Source organism: Oreochromis niloticus, linkage group LG15 (assembly GCF_001858045.2).
Source record: "Oreochromis niloticus isolate F11D_XX linkage group LG15, O_niloticus_UMD_NMBU, whole genome shotgun sequence".
Taxonomy (NCBI): Eukaryota; Metazoa; Chordata; class Actinopteri; order Cichliformes; family Cichlidae; genus Oreochromis; species Oreochromis niloticus.
Genome location: NC_031980.2, coordinates 5,592,484 through 5,607,690, shown reverse-complemented (window position 1 = coordinate 5,607,690; position 15,207 = coordinate 5,592,484). Strand labels below are relative to the sequence as shown.

General features: G+C 37.2%; 1 long non-coding RNA gene across 2 annotated transcripts in view; it reads right to left on the bottom strand.

Moving 5' to 3' along the window:
• LOC102083157 (uncharacterized) overlaps nucleotides 1-15,207 on the bottom strand; it is a 44,622-nt gene that overhangs the window by 21,115 nt on the left and 8,300 nt on the right. For both annotated transcript variants that reach the window (XR_265897.4, XR_265896.4), the window contains exon 2: nucleotides 14,774-14,924. This is a non-coding gene — a long non-coding RNA (uncharacterized LOC102083157). The remainder of the gene's footprint in view (nucleotides 1-14,773; nucleotides 14,925-15,207) is intronic.

Sequence of the window (15,207 nt, the reverse complement as noted above, 5' to 3'; positions counted from 1 at the left end):
ATGCTTTGGCTTGACTTGAAAAGGGCTTTTCAATCAAGACATGAGAAATACTAATGGTGAAATACTGATAATGAGTCAGTTTGTTCAATAAGGAAATGAGAAATACCGGGTCTGTGTGTGTGTGCAATTATTTTAATTCAGATTGTGTTTGTCTATAATTTTGACTTAAAATATAATGAAGAAAAACATGCAGGAATCAGTGAAGAAATTAATGCAATAAAAGATCTCAGAAGCGATTTCTCATAAATTTGTTACACCAGCAGTTTCATATACTGTAAATAGTTTAAAATTTGAGTGTAAAATTGAATGAAAGTGGCAGTCCTTCTTCCACTTATGAAAGCAAAATGCAAGTAGGTTTAAGTTTATGTCAAGAAGAAGCATAAAGTCTTCTTTTTTGGATTATGTTTTTTGCAGTCACAGCAGGTAGGAACTCATGGGAAGTTGTATGTTACACTTGACGTGTAACATACAGCAGGTAAAAGAAGTATTGATCACGTCACCAATTTTCAAAGTCCATATGTTTCTAAAGGTGCTATTGACATGAGATTCTCACCAGATGCTGGTAACAATCCCTGCAATACACACACACAAATAAAACAATCCATATGTCCATAAGTTATGTGTAACAATTAGAAATGAGAGAAGGAAAGGTATTGAACACACTTTCTGAAAAAATATGAAATACTTATTCAGTAGTTCACTTCCTTGGAATTGTTAGTCTGCTTGTGTAGCTGGATCCACTTGAGCTCGTGAAGGAAAAATAGTGATATGGACATAACTTTTATTTTTATTACGCAAAAAGACAAGAGCATGATGGTAAAGTGTAAACTACATTCATATCAGAAACAACTGCATTTGCACTTTTGGTCTTTGCAAGCACCTGCACAGACAGAATGCTAATGCTAAGCCAGCCCAACAGCCAGACCCAAAGACAATTTAAGCCTTACTTACTTAATGTGCTTAAACCTGTTCTTGTTTTAAAGTAGAAACTTAAAGTAATAGTAGAACTATTTGTGATGGTTTTCACCTTTTCTTTGTGCTGTTTGCAAATTACTTTTTACTGGGAGTAATTAAGTGTTCTGTGTAATGTGTGTATAAATTACTTTTTTTTTTTTTTTAGCAATGACCCCAACAGTGATCACAACAAAGAGCAGAAATACCTCCAACATGCACAAACATTTGACCACACAGCATGCATTTAAAGTAACGTCTTTGGTATGTTGCAGTGACTCTCAAAGCCAACGAGAACCCAAAGAGAATCGATAGGAATCGAACAGATAAGTGATATCGATAATAGAAGCAGAATCACTAAATTCTTATCAATTCCAATCCCTGCTGATTATTTCAGAAACTGCTTAGCTATTCAAATTTTTCCCACACAACCATCTTTAGGATTTAAAAAGAGTAGTCAGAAGAGGAGAAAGGAGTGAGCAGCAGTTGTCTGGCTGAAAATGCCTTGTTGATAGAATAGAATAATAATTTAATTGTCCCACAAAGGGAAATTTGGGTGTAACAGCAGCAAGAAAGACACATATACAAACAAACAGTACACAAGACACAGAAGAGAAACATACACAATTTTTACATATTTACATCAAGGACAATGGTTACCAAAAACAGAGTACTGTACCATTATTAAATAAAATAAAATAAAATACAGATAAGAGGCAAACCTTGGTTATGGTGTGAATCGGCTGATAAAACAGTGCAAGTTACAGCGCTGATGTAAACCTCTGTGTTTGTTGGGAGCAGTCTTGATGATGCTAGTGATCAGAGGAGAATGGTAATATTGCTTCAAGCTGATCTGAAGAAAACAATAACTCAAATAACCACTCTTTACAACCAAGGTATGCAGAAGAGCATTTCTGAGTGTGCGACACAGATTGAAGCAGATTGACTACAGCAGCAGAAAATGACACTGGGTGCACTTCCTGTCATCTGAGAACAGGAAAGTGAGACACTGTTTCACTAGAATTGGACAATAGAAGAATGTAAAAAATATTTGTTTGTTTTGATTGTCTTTGAGCACTTTCGTCTCCTTAAAACCAACTGAACAACATTCAGAAACCAAAGCCTACCCGAGTGTTGTTGCTGACCATGTTCATATCTTTATTACCACAGTGTGTTTGTTAATAGTTCTTAATAATCTGGGGAAACAGAGGATGAAAACAATGGCACATTGTGTGAGGTAATAAAGAGATAGTAGCAGGTTATTCCAGGTTATCAGGTAAAAGCATGTTAAGACAATAACATAAGCTGTCACGTAAAGAATTGGAGCTTTATAGAGTAAGAATGGCAAGATAAAGGGTTAGAAAAGGCGATTTTGGAATAGCCAGCAGCAGGAATTGAAAGAAGCTAAAATGGAAACAAAGAAAAAGGAAAAAAAGAAAAACATGGCACTTGCAATATCTTTTCAAAAAAGAACAACCTGCTCAGAATCATTAAGCGAAAACCGACTACAAAAAGTTTTTTAAAGAAGCGAATTTCCTTCATACGCACCAAAAAAAAAATCAGTAGTAGAGCTGAACAAAATGTCAGCCCAGAGGCTTTCATTTGCCTGAATTCAGTGTGGAAAAAAAACAAGGTGGTGTTGCAGGATTAGTCTTTTGAAAGCTGCAGACATTTCTTTTCACTCTTTTTCAAACAGGTATAAGCTGTCTGAGGCAGCTCATTGAAATGCTTTATACTCCTACTAGCATGGACCACAGAGCCATGTGTGAAACTTGTGGTCTTTGCTAACTCCTACATTATCACTAATAGACACAGACTGTATTAACGTAGCTCAAAAGCTTTCATTTAAAAAAGTACAATAACAGGAAGAGAATGGAAAATAAATTGTGGTTAATAATGAAGACTATCAGTATGAAAAAGAATACAAACATGCCAGTGGTGCTATTTTAATTTGAAATATCATTTGATGAGGCATAGAAGACATGGGAAGGTTTAAAAAGAGAATATTAACTTATAAACACAGTAAACTGTCAAATAAAATAAAGGAAATCAATGGGCTGTAATAGTCACAATAGCCTTTCAATTTATTAATTACAGCATCTTCACTTTTATTTAATAATGTGGAGAATTGTCATTAAGTGGAGAAAATACAATTTAAGGTTCTGTGGACAATAGTATTCACTTAGCTTTTACAGAAATATGATGATATTTAGAACTGAAAATGTCGACTGTGTCTAGGAAACTCAGTCCTGCACTATTATTCTGTATGTATTGCATATAAAAACCAGCAGTGGAGTGAAATTGCCATTTGACCTCCAATTTAATACTTCTAAGCAACTGGCTTTTAAACCCATCAAATACCTTGCTGAATAAAAATGCTGTCTGCTAATGAAAGTTCTAGTCTAAAGTTTTACTCTTATTGTATCTATCCTCTGATCCTCAGAGAATTTAAATGTCAGCTGGTTTTTGTGAACTCCATTTTCTCCTATAAAAGGACCAGCTCAGACCTCCTTCCATTCCCCGAGGCATCAGCTTAAATTTGCACAGTGAGACAGCACAGAGAGGAAACAAATAATAGGGCTGACGAGGCTTCATCTAAACTGAGAGGAAGCAGCGAGACAGAAACGTGTTGACAGAAATCTGAACATTTTAAGTTTCTTGAAAAGATATATAAAGATACATCAGCATAGTTTGACAATTACGGTTATTATGTGGCTCCTTTAATATTTAATTGATGGTACGAAAGATGTAACAACCCCACATTTTTGTGAGGCTTTCTTTTCAAACTTAATTAAGAAAAGAAAGATTATACTGTGCAAAAGTCTTCAACTAACCCTGATTTCTTTATATTTTGCTTGGAAAATGGAAAAATACATTAGGTGTATATAAGACAAAAACAGAGTTTGTACAATTCTAACAAGCTTGAAAGTGAATATTTGGTATGGCCACCTTTATTCAACACATCTGTCATCACGATCCCACACTGTTTCAGTTGAGGTCTGGGCTATGGGGAGGCCAATCTATGATTGATAGTGCTCTATTGTGTGTGTCTTTCTATCCATATATCCTTTTACGGTGTCATGCTAAATTAAGTGGTGGATCAAAATCTGATCCACCACTTTTCTGCATTCATAAGTCCATCAATATTTGACAAAATAGCAAATACTACTGGCTGAAATCCAACCTCAAACCATGACTCCTCTGCTGTCTTTTACAGATGACTGCTGACACTCACTGTTGTAACTCTGATCTCCTCATAACAACCTTTACATACTAAAAATGTCAAATTTAGATTTATCACTCCATAAGATCTACTGGCACTGATTTTGAGGGCATTTCTTGTGCAATTTGGCATAGGTCATCCCTTTTTCCCTGTTTCCCTTCATTAAGAATTGGATTTCTTTACAGCCACCCTTCCCTGAGACCATTTCTGATGAGGCTTCACTGAACAGTAGATGAATCAGCCAGATGCATCTCTCAGGTCCTGTGTCAGGTATTTGCTGGATTTTTTCTTTTTTTCTTAAGGACAGAACTTTCTGATACTCTTCATCGGGTGTAGATGGCTTTTTATGCCTGCTACTTCTTCTTTTGTACTCCACTTTTCCAATTTCCTTTGATTTTTTAAAGAGAGACTGCAGACCATGCTGAGAAATGACAAGTTTATGGCTAATAGCTTTTGGTATTTGCCTTGTTGATACAAAAATACTGTTTTATGTCTGTCAAGTTATGTTATCTTTGGCATTTTTCATAGATTTAACTAAAGAAATGGGAGCAAAGTATGTGTTGCTGTGACAGGCTGCTAGTAACAAAGTCACTAATGATACAGTTAAAAATTGGTTCTTTCTTAAATTGGTAAGTTGTAGGCAAAACACTGGTTAATCCCTGGAGTAAAGTGTCTATTTTATGCTTGAATGATTAATAGGTCAGAGTTAGGTGATTTAAAAGAAAAATAGCAATAGCAATTTTTTAAAAACCTTTGCACATTACTGTATGTAGTTTGGGAAATTCAAAGGCAAAGCGTGTTCATCAAGGTACAATGATGAATAAAGCTCAAAACCGAGGCCACTGAAATCATTCAAATCGGTCTTTATATTGCAGTAATAAAGACAGTTAAATGCATGACAGGACAGAATACACAATAGTAAACTTTATCAAAGGTTAAATGATGTGATAACAAAGGCAAGCAGGGAGGAAAACCATAATAAAATGGTGACTGCAAAACCCAAGCCAGTAACACCATGGCTAACAGCCAGATAACAACAATACACTGAAAATGGTCAAAATATGTTGTTTCAAAAAATATCATGAAACTGGAACACGCATGTAATCAAAGGCACTGAAATCGGTCATACTTGACAAAAACAACAAGAAAAGCATGAGAGAGAAACAGAATTAAACTGAGACTTGAAAGACATGAAAGTGACTATAACAGCTTTTTCTTAACTAATATATCAGTGACCACATCCATTGTAAAATACGTGTAATAAATAGTAAACATTCTATAAATGTCCATGGACCGCTAAGGACAACATAAGGCTGAGGGATATGATCAAAAGCAGATGCATGTCCTTCAACAGAGCTACTGGCCTTTAAAATACAAACCAGGCTCTGTGTCTCTAATGAAGCTCAGCAAGCCCACAAAGAAAGCACAGACTATCAGCAGAAGACAAAAGACACAGAGATCAGCTTTCTTTCCTCTGCATCAGCTCTTCTTTTTTTGCCCATGGGAGCAGATGATTTGGTGGCAGGGAGCCTTGGAGACGTTCTCTTGGTCTCTCTATAACAAGAAGCGAAAGGAGACTTTAAAGACAGTGCGGTAGATATGATAGTCAGGTTTGCATTTAAGTGCTGGCTCTCAAGGGAACGGTGAAAATAAAAATAAACATCATTTCTTAATTGCATCTTAATTTCTTAATTGAGCAACACTGGTCTCTGTGAAGTGGCTGTTATTAATTTAAAACACATCAGCACCCTTCTGCTGCATACTGTTGATTTGTTTTCTTTGACTTTCACAAATTTTAGTTTTTAACTTGCAGCTTATTTGACTTTATTGGTCTATAAATGTTAGACTGATTTGAGGTTTCTTTCTTTGTTTTGGATTTTAATCTTGTGTTTACCTTGATTAGGACATTAAAAACAGCAGATGCATTTGATAGTTTACTGAATGTGTACAGCATAGAAATAGTCATCAAAAGATTGAGCTTTTCTTCATTCATGGGTACATGATAATTAATGAACGTTTGTTCACTGCATAGACACTGTTGTCGAATTTGGCGTAATGTTTTCCTACTTTTCAATTATATTTCTTGCAGAGTGTTATGATTGCTCATTATATGATAATAGCTACATTAATAGCTTATATTCACCGTTTTAATTGCAGGGGTTTTGTCACTGTTTTAAACTCTTCATGCGTTTATCTTTCAAGGTTATTGAAACACGCTGAAAAGCAACTGGATGCCACTTATAACGTCAGCCAGATAAAAGTAAAGAGCCCCAGTGGCTCAATTTAGAGGCGCCTGTGAAAAGGAAAAAGTCCAAGTCAAAGGGAAAGAAAAACTTTTGATTTGCTGAGTGTTGCTTTGTATATCTTGATTCAAAATGTCACACTGCCCCTGGCTGCAAACATCACATTTCCCTCTCTCCACTGCATGTGGTCACCAGAGAGGCTTTAGGACAACAATACAGCTACAATAGTGCGGATGTTTTTCAGAGTAGTCAAAGAACTAATAAATTGTGTTATACATTCATAAGTACTGATGCTTTTTAGCCTCTGTTAGGATGTTCTGAGGTAAATAGAGCCAGCCAGAAATCCAGCTCTGAATGATGGTTATAGCTTCTTCCAGCTCTTAAAAGGTGATAATGACATTAGAGGGGGCTATTATTGTGCAATTACATTTACAATGCTTTCCTTACTTATTTTTGTGATGTCTTGACAAAAAAGTTTTAATTGTATCTCGACCGAGAAGGAGATCTTTTCAATTCTTTTTTTTTCCTGTTTGCTGAAGTCGTCATATGGACACAGCTGCAGTGGAAAGTTAGACTTTTAATTCATTTTAAGACTGCATATATAAAAAACAGCAGTCTTTCCACTGAGACTATTAAACGCCTATGGCTTCATATATGGGCTACCTATATCAGCAAGGATCCATATGGGCACCACCCAAAGTGAGAGTGTTGTGCATATTTAGGCTAATTGATATTTAATTATGATGACTGGGTATACATTTTAAATTGCAGAGTGCACACGATGAGCTGTCACACAGAGTCGGTGTTTTACAGTTTTACACAGCAGCCGTCCTCAAACTGAGTTTGTGTTTTACTGTTGGTAAAAATCTGATCAGTTCTTACTAGAACTGCAAAAATGAGTTTCTCTCCTCTTCATCTCCTGAAAATCAGATTTATTCATTTTTTTGTGCATGTTATATTTCTATATTTCTTTTTCTTCTTTTTGTTGTTGGGTCTTGCTGGCATCGGCTTTGCTATAAAAATCTTTCCAATGGCCTTTTTTTTTTTTTTTTTTGTACAGTTTTCAGCATTCAAATGAATAATAAAGAAGTTTCAGATATGATATAAAATGGCTGTGTCTAAAATATGTCCCTATACACTGCCTGAACATTAAATTGACTTCAAACTTTTCCAGAGACATATAATTCTGTATAAGTATAAAGAAATGGATCATTGTCAAGATTTTGCGTCGATGAGCTACGAGGACTATTCATCAAAATAAGAAAAATATATCACAAAAAAGGGCCAAGAAAAACAAAGCACATAAATAGCTGCTTTGATAAAGTTTTGAATTTGTTTTAGTGTATGGTCTAATAAATCAAAACAGGAAAGCACACCAGCTTTGTCAGTTGTCTCTGCTCTGTCTTAAAACCATAATTTCATAACATACAAAGGGAAGTAACTGAGTCTGATTATTCTCAACTAAGACGTCAAAACTGGGGATCTGGAAAAAATGCCTTTCCACCACTGCAGCCACGTTAGAAGCTGTTCGATTACTTAGTAAAGCTGAAAGGCTCAGAATTACATTTTTAAAATTTTGAGAGAGTAAAACATAAAAAAACACCGACTCATAGACTACCCTTTACAATTCACTACTTCCCCTTTTTAAATTCAGCTTTCAGGGCAAATAACTTCATAACTTCTGTATATTTGTCATTGTTTTTTCCAACTGCTGCTGAAGGACTTTGACAAAGAATCCCACAACAATGGGTAAGCATTGTCTTTCGGTCTACAGGGTTATCTTTATAAAAAGGGCAAATTTCAACCCCCACAAAAAACAATCAATAATCCTAACTACACCTTCAACCTCCTAATATGGACTTTCACAGTCTTTAAAAGAAGACCCTGAGCTCATCAAGGCACGGACACCAAAAGAAACACATAGTCTTCTGTACTGTCGTGCCACTGTGACCTACCTCTTAAAGGGAAAAAGTGCAAAGTGAACAACTCTATTTTAAAATCAGACTTTTCTATCTTACCATTTCCTGGATCTTAGCATCACCATCCATAGGGCACACAGACTCACTGAATGGTTCAGCCAGGAAAAACTGAATCATGTACTAAAGCCCCACAGTGACAAAGATCTCAACTCAATTTTATCCTTGTGAGAGATTTTGGACCAGCATGTCAGACAGCACTTTCCACCACTGCTTTCCAGCGACCTTAGAAGTGGACATCCAGCATTCATGCAACTTTAAAAAAGATTTCAGTGAGGCTGCATTTGTTTGGCTGAGATAGTAGTATGGTGGGTGTCACAGCTGTGAGCCCTGACTGCATGCTCTACCGTGGAGGTCAGACAGCAGCCGTAGAGTCCATTAGCACATTACACAGTCCTCTCAGCCAGGAAACGAGAAAAAGCCATTGAATATCCCATTCCATCCAACCACCACACAGATTAGAGTGGTCCTAATGCAGCTACGATAGGTATGTTAGTCATGAGAGAGGAGGAGAGGGAGCCGTGAACCAGAGGCTGAGGGCAACAGTGAACGAGCAAGCGAGGGGGAGAGGAAGACAAAGAGAATATTAGAAAGAGAAACGAGAAAGTAAATGAAGTGTGCGCCACTGATGATCATTCTCTTTGATGGCGTATCGGCATAGCGTCCAATAGACCACACACTCATTAGAGACAGAGAACAGAGTGCAATTTCCCTCCATATGCTTGGTTAAAGCAGGCCAAAAGTTAAGATATCAAAACTTAATAAAACACACTTCACTAATTATCCTGCTGTATCAGCACAAATGTTGATACATTTATTTATTTATAGTTCCTCTGAGCACAAATCTGTATGTATAAAAAAGTAGTAAATGTGCTACAGCACATATCCCCCTGAGAAAACGTGCACTGAGCATGTCTGGTGAATGTGTGAGTTGAATGGAAGGACATATGTTTTATCTGTCTAATGCTTTCTGATGCTGTTTTGGGGTTTCTGGGCCAGTGGAAGTGCACCGGTCATGTGTCAATGCTTTTTTTTTCTTTTGATGAATTACTCAGCTCTTCCCGGTTCTACGAATTGAAGGTGAAGATTTAAACGAAAAGCACATTTTCCATGAACAACATGGAGGTTTAACATGACTTGAAAGCCTTTTATTCTCTTGGGGAAAACCACATATCTACACTAGCATCACCGAGTTATTTTCCTTGTTCTCTTTCGGTTGCCGGATTTCATTTGTCTCTTGATTTGTTTTCCTTTCACCACTTGTAATAAACATATGTTAGAGTACATGAAAGGGTATTTGAATTTCCTTTATCTCAAAAGCAGCGAGTGATAATGTAAACTGCCTCAGAGGCAAAAGAAACCAATCGATTTAATAAACTTTTTCTCCACAATCTGTTTATATGGGCCTGCCTGCCAATGGCACATCAAAGAATAAACTTACAAAAGGTTTTAGAGTGTGTGGTGCCTTATTACAATTCGCTTGAAATCATTAAAAGAATACTGGTGGTTGTTGCTTCTGGTTCGTCTTTCATATCAGGTGATTTTGATGAAGGAATGGTTGGTAGGGAGACTTGGAGGCAGCAGCACAAGGTGGTAAACAACTCATCCCTCTTGCATTTATTTTTTGAAAAGCATTATAAGTATAAGAGACTGAAAAAAATGAAGGAGGTGGAAGGGAGGGGTGTGGGTGTACAGTGATTCATTAAAACTGATTTCCAAGCTCAGTCGACTTCCCTGCTATCGGTCTCTGCAGACATGGAATGCCTTTGGGTATATTACAGACACAGCACAGAGTGAGATGTATTGGAAGTCTTGTTCAATGGATGCATAGATGGACAAACAGATAGGCTCAGGAGCACCAGCCATTTATAATCACTAATGTTATGCCACCACTTTTCCATGATATGAAAGCCTGGAGTACATGAGATATGACAGTGCTTATTCTGGGGAAGCTTAGAAACATTAAAGTAGGGGTGTCCCAGATGATCATCATTCTAACATTTGTTCACATAAATCAATAAATTCACCTATCTATCTATAAACCAGCAGAACATATGAATTTCTGCCCCCCCCCCATTTTCCCATGCTTTAATCACATGGAAAAACCTTAACTGACATCTTTTATAGTCATTTCGAGCAGTTTGCTATGTTTGTTGTTGTCGAATTGTATGCTAGGCTTACTCATTAGCTTACTGCTCCTTGTAGTGATGTGGAAGAGCTCGGAGAAATTTGCATAGATGCAATAACCCAAGATTAATTTTCCTTTCTTCTAACATTAAAAGCAACATTTGAATGTCTATTACAATGAACAGAAGCATATTTAGACACTCTGGGCAAGATTTGCGCCGTTGCACAGTAGTTCTGCGGGTTATCTACTTATAGTGCACTAATCTATCAACAAAGACACAGCCAATTTATTTGTGTATTCACAAACACATTCTACAAAGAGAAGTGCACATTAGTGAGTAAGATATGAGCAGACCTAATGAAGGGGTAGAGTTATGTACCAAAAGGTTTTACACATGTGGTTCTGTTTGAAATCAACATGGCATTAGACATAGATTAGACACAGCTGAAGGAGAATCGATGTGTTTTTGTTATACAGTGAACTCCTGTTAGAAGTCACTGTGAACTGTGTGGTCCTATAGGTTGACACAACTGTCCCCTGGATGAAAATGACAGGTCAGGTCGAGTGCTAGCCTTATCCAGCATCTGACTGACAATAGCTTCATTTTTCAGCCTGGCAATGATCCCAAACACCCTGCAGATGAAGTAAAAGCATACCTGGATAGACATACATACAATGAAAGACTATCAGTTGCAGATCGGCCTCCCTGGAGCAGGGACCTCAATATCATTGAAGCAGTGTGGGATAATCTCATCAGAGAATGGAACAAAAGGCAACCACCATCCAAAGAAGAGCTTTGAATGGCCTTTAAGAAGTATGAAGAACTATTTCTGAAGACTACTTAAAGAAATTTCAAGAAATCTTACCTAAGAGAGCTCAGGTTGTGTCCACGCATTTCATTCGCAAAACTGAAATAACACCCCCTGACTAAGTACTGATGACAGCCTTTTTTAAAATACCAAAACAGAGTTTTGGGCTGGCACAAACTATTAATAAATCTGTCTGTTCATGTCAATATATGCTTAACATTATCTAGTGTTTACAGTAATGTAAAAAGCATCACTGCAAGTATACACTATAGAGTGGCTGAGGCTACCCACAATACTGGACCTACATCACATACAGGTTACCCACAGTCCCACGTTCCTGAAAGGGAAGCCGTGATGGCAATACCGCCTTGGATTTCAGATTCACTCATCAATTAACCACAAGCACTTTTTTAAAATGGATAACCACATGTTATACTGAGAGAATCTGAGTCACATCAGGACCTTGGACTGATGCTTTAAAGAAAAGTGGCACCACATGGCATGCAGCCCAATGGCCAGCATCACGAATAATAAATAATTAATCATAATCATCGTCATGAATAATTATTTTTGCTCGTCTTTAATAGTTTTATGAGTCGAGCAAGACCTCACCATGTTATGAACACAAATGTATTTTATTCAAGGACATTATCAACAAGTTTATGGTAATCACTTTTAAACTAATCAGTGTGCTGTGTTAAGTACATGCAGTCTCCTGTCTCGCATTTCTAATATGTTTATGCAACTCCCCCTTTTTTTTAGCAATAACAGCATGGCTTAATTTATTGATTAGAATTATAATCTTCTAAATCCACTGCATTTCATTTGTTGTTATCTAACAAGCTATATAGACAAATGACTTGGTTTCCACTTCATCAAAATGGCAATTACTGCAGGCCTAATTGCAGTAATCTTTAAAAAGAATTTCTATGCAGATATAAAAATCCTCCAAACACTTTAGGCATTTGTTTACACTGCTTTTAAAATTACTACAGGAAATTGATTTAGAGCCTTGTGATGCACTGGCAACCTATCCAGAGTGTACGTTCCCTCTCACCCACTGACAGTCGGGAAAGGCTCCCCATCAGCCTAGATTGGATAGACCTCTAAGAAAATGAATGGATTAAAAGTCCAAAAGGAAAAATCCAAATAATGCTCTTTTTTTTCTTTCCAAAACACTGCCAGAACACTCAAACATTGCAAAAATGCAGTGAAAGGTCATTATTTCTTCTTCATGCTTAACCAATACCTTCAGCCTCACCTTCAAATCTTGGGTGCATTTCAAATCTAGCACACAACAGAAATTGACATTTTCACTCCTAAATTTATCTCTCTGTACAAAGACTCTTGCCTCTTGTTTCACACAGAACTGTTGAGGCTCATTCACTTCTGCAGAACTCTGTCAGTTCACACAACATGCCCCCTATGACTTAGCTGAAATACCATGCAATGAAAAAGGCATTGCAAAAAGCCCTTCCTCTTTTAATAAAACATAATATTATCCCTTTATCCTATGCTCAGCAGGACTGTAAAGCACTTTACAGACAACACATCTTTTAGACCTCAAAATCTACCTGTTTATGTGTTCGTGCATGTGCAGTTTAGCAAATGAATCTGCTAGAATTTCCTGTGAATGACTAAATCGTACTGAAAGTAAACATATCTTTTTTATGGTGGAAATAAAAGTGGTGATTACAATGAATGCTGTTTCTTGTGTGATGACCGATTATATAAACTCAACAACAAATATCAGAGGAAGACGTGACATCACTGTCAGGTGAATGACTATTTGAAGAGTATGCATCAGTAGCAATACCTCCGAGAAGTGTCTGCAATATTTTTAAAAAAAGGGGAAAAAAAGACAAGCGCTGCCAAGACAAAAAGACCCAGACGGCAGGGATAGACAAGAAAACAAAACATATCAAACTTGATGCCAAAAACGCTGCCTCTCATAACATATTTGTCTAACTAGGTTCTAACAGGGACTGTCAATCGCTGTCCCTCAGAAAAGCCAGAATTTATGTGGCTTCTCCTTGTTCTTGTGATTATTTTGGCAAGATGAACAAACGGAGAAAGAGAGAGAGAGAGAGATCATTTGAGGTACAGGTAAGCTGTTCTAAAATCCTGTGCATTTGCAGCACAGAGAGAGGACACAAAAAGATGATTTAAACAGGCAGTTTGATTCACACTGTTATGCTGTTTTAAAAATAGCCTTACATGTAATGCCATTTAAATGGCTTGGCTTGTTCTTGGCTTGTTCATTTAGCCTGTTTAGCTTCCTGCTGCATAATGGCATGAAAATGTTCAGGGATGAGGACTTTGGAAGGCAGGAGCAGAGTAGGGCATGTTGCCACAAACACAAACACATCATTTTAGGCATTATTTGTCTATAGAAATACATGTAGTGACTTAAAACAAATTGAATGGAAAACAACATTTGAAAACTTAATTTAAAAAATAATAATATTATAAGTATGTAATACTATAATAACCTTGGCTGACTCTTTAACTCTTCTGTTCCTTTTTCTGTCCAGTTTTGTTTGTTTCATTAAGGAAATTTGTGACAACCCCCACCCCTTAGTGTCAGTTTTCCTTTGCATGTGTGTGAGGTAGAATTTGTTTTCTCCCTTTCTGTCCTTCCCAGCTGATACGAGTCTTCTCAAGACTATTTTGTGTCCACTGGCATAGATATTTGCCCGCACAGAGCCTAGACAACCTGGGCAAATGTGCCTGTGTGCAGTCTTCCAAAAAAACAGCAGGATGTAGCTCAGCATGGATGATTCTATGTATAGGTTGAATCTTCACTGGTTGAAAGTGGGCTGGAACAGGGAAGGGAGTGATAGCAAAGTTCACCATGAATGACGGAAGTGGAAAAAAAACAAAAAAACAGTGTCACTGCAAAGACAAAATTTCTATGTTACAACTGTGCTCTGCTCCACAGTCGGCTGAAGAACCAACAATAGCGTAAGAGCCCATAGATGGGTGACTTGGGACACTGACCCCATGGAGAGAGTAAAAAGATGCAACATGTAGAAGACAGTCTGCCAATCTGTCTGCAGGCTGCACATCAGAGTGGATTAGTTACACGCCTGATCAATTATAAGTTGTTTTAGATAAAACATGATATTTTTAAACCCAAGGACATTTTCACCAATGTTTTGAGTGATAGTGTATTTATAGCAGGGTGGTGCTGGAATACTGATAACCTCTGATTGTTATCAAATCAGAACAAAACAACACGGATGAATACATATCCCTTATGACATGACTAATGGTTTGGCAGCTGAATTAATTAATCTTCATCTGGGATATAAATGCCATATTCATAATATTCATGACTTCTTTGTTTCTGTCTGTCTGTCTGTCTACTAAACCATATTATATATATATATATTATTTGGTTTTTTTTAAGGCTTTTTTAAAAGATTTTAAAGGTTGTTTACCTTGGACATGCATGAGGACAGTGAGGCAGTGGTGAGGTGTGCAGGAGTCACAGATGTATTGGAATAGACAACGAATGGGGGATTAAGTCAGAGAACAGCATCTTCCTCAGGGATCAGCTGAAGGATGAGGCGTTACACACGCCATTAGAATCTGTAGTGAGAGTAGCAAGCAGGTGGAAGTTGGGCTGGAAAGGTGGAGGTACACACTGGAAAGAAAAGCAATAGAAAGTTAATAAAAGTAAGACAGAAGACATATGTGTGAGAATAAGAAAGAGGGAGGGAAAGGTGATGATCCAAGGCGTAGAGAGTAGTGAGCTAAAATACACGGGGTGGAGTGGTTGGAGAGGGGTGTCAGGGGTGATTTATGACAGAAGGATATCAGCAAGAGTGAAAAAGGAGGTTTACAAGATAGTAGCGAGACCTGCTATGATGTA